The sequence below is a fragment of the Podarcis vaucheri genome, assembly GCF_965113315.1.
Source record: "Podarcis vaucheri genome assembly, chromosome: Z".
NCBI classification, from domain to species: domain Eukaryota; kingdom Metazoa; phylum Chordata; class Lepidosauria; order Squamata; family Lacertidae; genus Podarcis; species Podarcis vaucheri.
The window spans coordinates 46,294,448-46,303,573 of NC_138758.1; positions in this window are offsets into that span (position 1 = coordinate 46,294,448).

The window sequence follows — 9,126 nt, forward strand, 5'->3', positions numbered from 1 at the left end:
ACCCCGCCCTCCCCAGCCAAGGCCAGGCTCAGAGCAGCTTACAAGCAATAATAAAAACAAGTTGAATTATTACAGCTTAAAAACAAAATTAAAATACAACATTAAAATATTGAAACATTAAAATATTAAAATGTAGCCTCTCCGCAGGAGGAGAAGGAAAAGAAAAAAGAAAGAGAGGGAGGGAATCAAATTGGCTCCAAGCCAAAGGCCAAGTGGAAAGGCCCTGCGGAAAGAAATCAGATCCTGTAGGGCCCTGGTCTCATGAGGCAGAGCGTTCCGCCAGGCTGGAGCCAGAGTTGAAGAGCTTTAAAGGTCAAAAGCAGCACCTTAAATCTGACCCTGTACTCCACCGGGAGCCAGTGCAGCTTGAAAAGCACTGGATGAATATGCTCCTATGGCAGGGACCCCATGAGGAACCTCGCTGCAGCATTCTGCACCTGCTGGAGTTTCTGGGACAGCTTTAAGGGCAGCCCCGCATAGAGCGAATTACAGTAGTCAAGCCTGGAGATGACCGTCACATGGATCACTGTGGCCAGGTTGGGGCGGGAAAGGTAAGGGACCAACTGCTTGATGCGGCGAAGGTGGGATAATGTCGCCTTGGCTGTTGCTGTAACTTGCGCCTCCATGGAAAGGGAGGCATCAGGGATTACACCCAAACTCACCCAAACGGAAGGCAATGGCACTAACTGGGCCCCCGCAAGAGAAGGGAGTTGGTCCCTCATCCTAGGATCTTATTCCAATTCTCCCATGTCCAATCTGGGACATGCATGATTTTTCTGAGCTTTTGGTTTACTGTAGGCAGCCAGCTGTTCATTCACCAGGATGGATCATGGCTGATCAGGTGGCTGGGTGCTAAGAACAGCCATGGGGAGCTTAGGGCTATCCCCTAAAGTGTATGGGCTCAGTTTTTTCATATTGGAGCTGTTACTTCTGCTGCTTCCCGGGGGTTAGTGATGAGCTGATAATGACTGTGAAGCGTTGGTGACTGGGTGCATTTCGGGGTCATGTCCATCTTTCTTTGGGAGCACACTACTGTCAGTAATTCTGCTTAAGTTTCAGGTTACAAGCAGGTGGGATCATCAGGCACCGTACAGTGCACTGGGTGGAACAGCACGTTGTGGTCTAACCAGCTATGCCTTGAGCCTTGGGTGCATGTTTTCCTGGGCACTGGCGGAGGAAGAGGGGGGTGGGTGGGGGAGCACACCACCCCAGGCAGCGCAATCCCGGTGGGGTGCCATCACAGCTGCTCCCCGCCCATGCTGGGTGCCATGCTCCCGGGACACGCACCATGCCCCAGCCTGCTCTCTGAACCCTGGTGCTGGAGCATGAAGCTCCGCCACTGTTCCTGGGCACATGTTTTCCTGGATTTCCAGACTGTGATGCTGTGGTGCAATTTTAGACCAGTGCTTTCTAAATACGCTCAGTACTTCTGCTCACTTAACCTGCTGGTCATTCATCTGGCTGAAAGCAACCTGTGTACACAAAAGGCTGTTGATTTAGAATGATCTGTGATGGACAGCAGAGCCGGACTAGCGTCTGGTGATGCAGTTCCTCTGAAACTTCATCAGAGTGCTGGAGCCTCTGGTTCATTGGCTACAGAGTCAGCTGGCCACAGTGGGGAGAGGAACAGCACTTTTTGGGGAAGAATAAAAGGAGCAGTTTCTGAGAGAGAGATAGGGCTGGATTTAAGATGAGAGATAGGGGTGGATTTGAGAAGAGGGATAGGATTTGAGTTGAGATTTTAAACAGGTTTCAGGTTGGGAGATAGGGAGTGAGATAGGGAGAACTGGTTCTGAGTTACACATTGAGGAGACTATATACAGCAAGAGGACAGAGCCTTGCAGCTTGGGTCGGGAGACCAGGTTGAGGGTCTGGGATATTGATTTATTTTATTCATAAAATTTATATACCACTTGCTTGTAAACACAAACACATCCCTAGAGCTGGCACCTTATGGAAACATCTTCATTTTAAATTGCAACTACAGTACACAAGTAGTTTGTGGCCTTGGCCTATCAGTATTTTGGGTCCTTAATATAGTCCTGATTGTGGTTTCCAGGAAAGAAACAGTTTCCTAGCTAGCTATGGTTCCAACCTGCAACCCTGTTATTTTAGTACCATTTATTATGTTGGCTAGGAGAGGGCCATCAAAGCCCCAGTTCCTAATGTCTGAAGCTTTAATTTCCTGCTGCCTTCTCCTGCCCCAAGTGAAACATCATGTTCCTTGTGATAATGCAACTTAAGGTCATCCTTTGCCTTCAGCCATAGGCATGCAAATGCTCCCTGACTAATGAGGCAATCTCAAAGGGCTGTCCCCCCCCCCCCCCGCTCCCCTGCCGCCTTAGAAAATACTATTTCATATTGAAATCCCTCCTGACAGGTGGGATGGTGCCATTTTCCCTCAGGGCTCCTGACCTGGACCAGAAATGCAGCAGTAACCAGTTTGGTTTTCAGGCAAAAAACAAGAGAGTGCAGAAAGACTGTCAATCAGCTTGTCCGACTCATTCTTTTGGTTCTTAGACATTCTGTTTCTTCAAAGCAGTCCTTGCCAACCTGGCAGCCTCTAGATGTTTTGGCTAAAACTCTCATAAGTCCAGCCACCACAGCTGTAATTCCTTGGGCTGATGGATGTTGTATTACAAAACATCTACAGGATGCCAGGTTGCTGAAGATTGTGTAATGGCAGGGGTAGCCAACACAGTCCTCACAGACAACCATGTGCTCACTTGTATTTCCTTTGGAACCCATGGAATAATATCACCTGAAAAATGCAGAATGCATGAGCGAATGTTTGCTTGTTTCTGTCTGCCTCTCCTACATTGAACAACACTTCCCTTCAGAGATGCTCGCATTTCATTATATGGCAGGACTCAACACCCACAACCTCCCTCCCTTCTGTTATGACAAAACACCAACACCCTCCCTACCTTCTCTCCTGAAGAGTAGAGATGTCCAAAGAGCTTCCCTTGGTGAGCAGCCACAGTGACCCATTGTTAGAGGAGAGCATAGCCACACCATTTTGTGATCTTGTCTCTTTTTCTGTTCTCTTAGATGTGGCAGTCATTTTGGGTTATGACAGCCTCCCCTCTCCCCAAGACATGTGTCCATGACACTTTCTCCATGTGTGCCTACTGGAAGTTGGTGATCCCTGCTATAAGGTGATCTTCCACCACTGCTACAGGGGTGGAGGTTTACTTTCTTTGTAAATGCTGTACTCTTTGGCTTCAAACTCTCAGGTTCACACATCCGTGTGAAGTGTATGAAAGGCAACATCTTTGGAATTAGTAGTTATCTTCTGGGGTTGTAAGCATCCTTGGAATTAGTAGTTATCTTCTGGGGTTGTAAGCATGCATTAGTTCTGTCCTGAGACACCATCTTAGGTGGTGTGAGATACCTGAGTTTGACAGCATGCTAGGAAGGAACAAACTCTATTCAGCATTAAGAAGCAGTTCCTCTTTTGGGGGATGAATTTCTGGAAGATCCAACTCATCTGCCAGGATGCAATTTGTCAGCATAGGGACTCTCAAATGTCACTGGATATAACATCTCTGATGGGAAGGGACATGCAAATTGGCAAGGTGGCCACTCTTTGTTTCTGGAAGCACCACTAGAGGACGATCTGAGGTTTGGAGGGGAGTGGGGAGATCGTGAATTGATCAGACAAATAACTTTTCTGAGATATAGTGGGGGAATTCAGCTGTGAGGGATTTGGAATATAAACTCCCATCATTCTGAAGTCCATGTTCCACTATGAGTTGGGCCTCACTTTATTCTAGATTTGAACTCTGCTTGAAATGAGTTCTAGTGTGTGTGGGGGGGGGAGGGAGAAAATATACATTAGCAAAATTGGAAATAAAAATGGGGGAACAGAGCATTGAATACGTATCAATGGCTATCAGTCACACTGGTTAGGTTCTACCTCCACTTATCTGACAAATTCCTCTAATTACCTGTTCCTGGAAATCACAATTAAAGAGAGTGCTTTTATGTTCAAGTCCTGTTTGTCATATTCATATGACTGGCCACTGTGAGAACAAGATGCTGCACTAGACGTGCCTTGGGCCTGCCTGATTCAGCAGCCTTCTTCAAATGTCATGAGGAGTAATAGATGTATTGGTTCCACTTTGGGAAGAAGAATATGTCCTTTGGAACTTCAGTATGGAATCATAGAACTGTAGAATTGGAAAGGACCCCAAGGGCCATCTAGTTCAACCCCCTGCAATGAAGGAATCACAACCAAATGAACCCTGAAATTCAGATGAGGATGATTTTTGGAATCATTTGTCATTTCTATGAAAGCTCTGGCCATAGGGCGATAGCTCCATGTACTCATTCATTTTCTGACAACCAGAGCAGCCTCAAAATGTCTTCTTCCATTTGCTTTTAGATTCCCAATCTGCTTCATCCAGACATATGCCTTTCAGCTTTCTCTGGGTAGATTGAGGGTGGGGGTGGGGGTATACAATTCACCACTTCCTGATCAGTTGTGGTTCTCTCCCACTTCTCCCTCCCAACTGAAGGGGATCCATCAAGATAATTTCCCATCATTAGATGTGAAGTGTTTTGAATTTGAAATGCCTTTTCACTTAGAAAAAAATTGATGCCTATAACGTGTAATGCACTCAGTTTGCGATATTGCCTGACAGCTCAAAGTACATTACTGGTAGCTAATCCTGGCAGCTGAGGTCCATTAAAAGGTAGGTAGTATCTGTTAATACAGCCATATTGTTTTGGTCATTGTGCCGATACATATGGCTGTGTGGAGCAATATATTTATGTGAGGCTGCAAGTCCCCCTTTCCCAGTTATTTTTAAATTACCGAATTTATGGAAGGTATCTATGGAGGCTGATCCATCAGGGTGAATGGGGCAATAGCCACTAACCTGAGTCGGCCCTCAGCAAGCTCCCAACTGCCTGCCTTCTTGCTTATAACCCGTTCATGAATCCCATGGAAGTGTCATAGGGTGGGTGGGTGGTCTAATCCTAGGAGGAAATGGGAAGAGCTAAGAAAACTGGAGCTGGATGACTATGAGGAGGATCCTGGTAGGGTGGGAGAAGGTGTCAGTAGGACCCTAACAAGTGTCAGAGCCAAGGAAGGGATTAATAGTTTCAAAGATGGAGACCTGGATCCCAGGAAGGGACCAAGCTGATTAGCAGGAGAGTGTTTAGTTCCAGTGTCACCGACCATCCCTAGTTATATTCCCTCCACCCATGGAACTGCCCCTGGTATTCCCCTGTCAGCAGTGAGGTTCCTTCTGAAGAGTAAATAAAATGCTAACCTAGTGACACTTTCCTCTCCTAGGACATGGAGCTAACAGCACCGTTGTAAACAGACCTCATGAGCTGAATTCGCCTGGAGGGGTGCCATTTGCTCATCCAGTCTTGTAACATTTGTCACACTAAAGCTATGCCTACCCCATCCATCAAAAGGAAGATGCAGAGGGTGTGCCACTTATGGATCAATGTCTTAGCTTGTACCTAGCTATGTGTCTTATCCTCTTGCACACTTGCTGCACCTTGTAATTGTGTCTTGCTGTCAGGGACCGACTGGACAAAGAGGAGTGGTGGGAGGCACCAGCCAGGGATCTCCCAAGGGAAACCCCGAAGAGGAAGACTCAGAGCTAGGGAATTGGTGGTGCTGGATGCTGAAGAGGCTACAGGCTTTAGTGAGCAAGAAGAGCCTGTGACAGGGAGCAGTTCAGACTCCGAGGCTGAAGCATAGTGTGTGTGTGTGTGTGTGTGTGTGTGTGTCAAGAAACTGCTGAAGAATTCAGGTAATCTCCCTCTCCTGCTGCGACAAGCTCCCCTCCCCCTTGCTCTCCATAAATGCCCAGAATAATAAGAACAGGCCAGGAGTGCACATATGCAGTTTGAGACCGCTTGGGAAACATCCAGGTGAGGAGGAGCCTTAGAAAGGATGGAAGGCAGAAACCTTCAGTCCGGGCAACTTCTCCATAGGGGCAAGACCTGCTGTGAAGTGTTGCTGAGTTGTATGTAGTTTCCCTGAATAAAGAGTTATCTTCACTGACAACAGAGCTCTGCTTCTTTCATGCTGAACTGCATCTGAGTCCAGCCCTGACACTTCTTTATGTACCACTCTGATTTAAGTTTTAAAGCCTTTGGCAGAAACTGAGCTGAGAGTTCAAGTTCTTTGCCTGGCAACAAGGGCCAGGACAGGCACCGTGTGTCAGGTTCCTCGCATTTTGTCTCAGTGTTGCCCTTGTAAAACTCTGCGGGAAGGAGGGTGAGAACAAAGCTAGGATTAGTTGGATTTGTCTGTCATTGGCTCTGGCTCCACTTATGGTTGACCTCCCTGCCTTCTGCCATACCAGTCCCAATGGACATCAGCCACCACTGGAAGATATGGGACACAACTGTCCCATTTTAAGTGGGATATTCTGGATTGACAAAAGCCATGCCAGTTTCTGATTCCAATCCCAAATGTCCCATTTTGGCTCCTGGGCTCTGGCAGCACCAGAGTGTGGGACCAAAGTAAGGGCATATTTTCATCCCACCCTGTGGTGCAAATCAGTTCGCTCGCACAAGAGCATGGGACCACAAATTGAAGCAAAACCTACATTTGCCTCTGTGTGTCACCGCTTTTCTCCTCCTTCCATTGTGGCACTTCTGGAAGCTGGCTTCCGGAAGTACGCACCAACAGCAGCAGCTTCAACAGAGGCCATGCTGGCAGGTTCAGCAGAAATTGTTCCTGCAGTAGTGGCTTTGGCAAAGGCTGCACTGGTGGTGGTGGTGGTGGTGGAGGCCACAGAGGAGGAGATTGTGCCAGGGGTGGTGGCTTCGGCAGAGTCCATGGTGGCACCTTCACTGGAGGCCATGTTGGCAGAGGAGGCAGGCAAAGGTATGAGGTGTCTTGCAGTTACGAGGTGGAGTCTTTGCTACCATCTTTAGCTGTGGTACATACAACAAAGGAATGAACTGAGTCCATTGTGGTTAGATGAACCTATAATAGCATAGATTACTATAGTAGTATAAAATTATGTGCATGTCCAAGCAAAGGTTCAGCTCTTAGTAATATAAAATTACACCAAACAGACCTGAAATAAAAGGTCTTTCTCTCCTCATACAGACTCCATTAGCCTGCATTCCAGCCTGAGGCTGTTTTCTCCCAAAGAGACCCATTTGCACACCTTTCTCCTACAGTGACTTGAGGACAAAGACAACTCCCTCAAGATGGCAGGCGATGAGGCAGGAGTGACTCTGGAGCAGCCACACCTCTCCCTGAGTGCCTTAGAAGTAAATAAGTTGACACCTCTGTCACCAGAAGTCATCAACAGGCAAGCTACAATTAATATAGGTACAATTGACCATGTAGCTTATGGAAAGTCCACAGTAGTAAAATCTATTTCTGAAGTTCATACTGTTGATTCAAAAATGAACTGGAGAGAAATATCACTATCAAGCTGGGCTATGCCAAAGCTAAGATTTTCGAACATCATGATCCAGGTTGTTCTCAGCCAGAATGTTACCAATCCTGTGGGAGCAGTACACCTGACAAATTCCCAACAGATACTTCTGGGACCAAAGGGAATTTTAAACTAGTTAGGCATATCTCTTTCATGGATTTTCCTGGCCATGATATTTTGATGGCTGCTATGTTAAACGGAGCAGCTGTCATGGACACAGCTCTGCTGTTAATAACTGGCGATGAGTCATATCCTCAGCCATAGACCTAAGAACACTTAGCTGCTATGGAGATCATGAAACTGAAATACATTCTAATTCTACAGAAAAAGATTGATTTGGTAAAAGAAAGCCTGGCCAAGGAGCAGTACAAGCAAATTCTAGCTTTTGAACAGGGTACCAGTGCAGAAGGAGCTCCAATTATTCCAGTCTCGGTACAGCTGAAATACAACATTAAAGTTGTTTCCTAGCTGGGTATGTTTAGCCTGGGAAAGAGGAGACTGAGAGGAGATATAATAGCCATCTTCGAATATATCAAGGGCTATCAAATGGAGGAGGGGAAAAGCTTGTTTTCTCATGCTGTGGAGAGTAAGGCTCAAATGTGGCTTCACATTACAAGAAAGGAGATTCCAAATAAACATCAGGAAGAACTTTCTGACAGTAGGAGCTGTTCAGCAGTGGAACTGTCTCCCTTGGGAATTTGTGGGCTCTCATTCCTTGGAGGTTTTTAAGCAGCGGTTGGGTGATCATCTGTCATTGATGCTTTAGCTGAGATTCCTGCATTGCAGGAGGTTTGGGTAGAAGAGCCTTGGGGACATTTTCAACTCTGCAATTCTATCATTCTACGATTCTCTTCTGTGACATCAAGAACTGAAGGCTCATTTGTTTCTGCAATGCATGAACAAGGTCAGTGATGTGTTGCATTGGGGTCAGACAAACAAATTCCAGGGAGAAACATGATAGACTTCTTGTGCACCTTCAGAGAGATGCTGGAGGTTGTGAAGCAGGGCTGATGGTCCAGATACATCCTCTCCCTTGACCAGGCCAAGGCCTTCAATTCTGTAAGGCATGAATACCTGTCGGAAGTCTCCACCATTCCTCCTATGCCCAGTCCCTGACACTTCTTGACTGCAAAGTGATGGAAGGGAGGGGAAGGCATTGACCCCACCTGGAGCCACCAGAAGCAGGCGGCAGTTGTGTGGGGTCAATTCCACAGCCACCTGAAGCATGCCTGGAGGTGGATGATGGCATGGGGTGTGTTGGCTGAGGCCTTCCAGGTGATCTCAGTTGTAGGGCTGAACCAGCCGTACAGTTTCTCTGCAGAGGCACAGAGTGGGATCACCTTACTCAAGATCTCTGCCAGGAGCTTCTATGCAAGAATATCATGGGGGACACAGTGGTGTGATCTAGGAAAAGTCCTGAGGTCCTGGAAGACTGGATCCCCTCCCAGCCTATGGATGAAATGAACAAGATCGAATAAACTTATGAATTAACATATGTGAAGCCGACAATAGATTTTGTTCAAACTTTGACACAGTCATAGTAGACTCACTTACGCACATGAATTTCATTGTGTCTACTCTGTGTAGAACTAGGATGCAACACACTGACTGATTCATTCATCCCTAATTGGAAAGAGCTCTACACTCAGGGCCACCCCAAGACTTTTTGGTACTTGAGGCAAACCACACACTTGTGCATTCC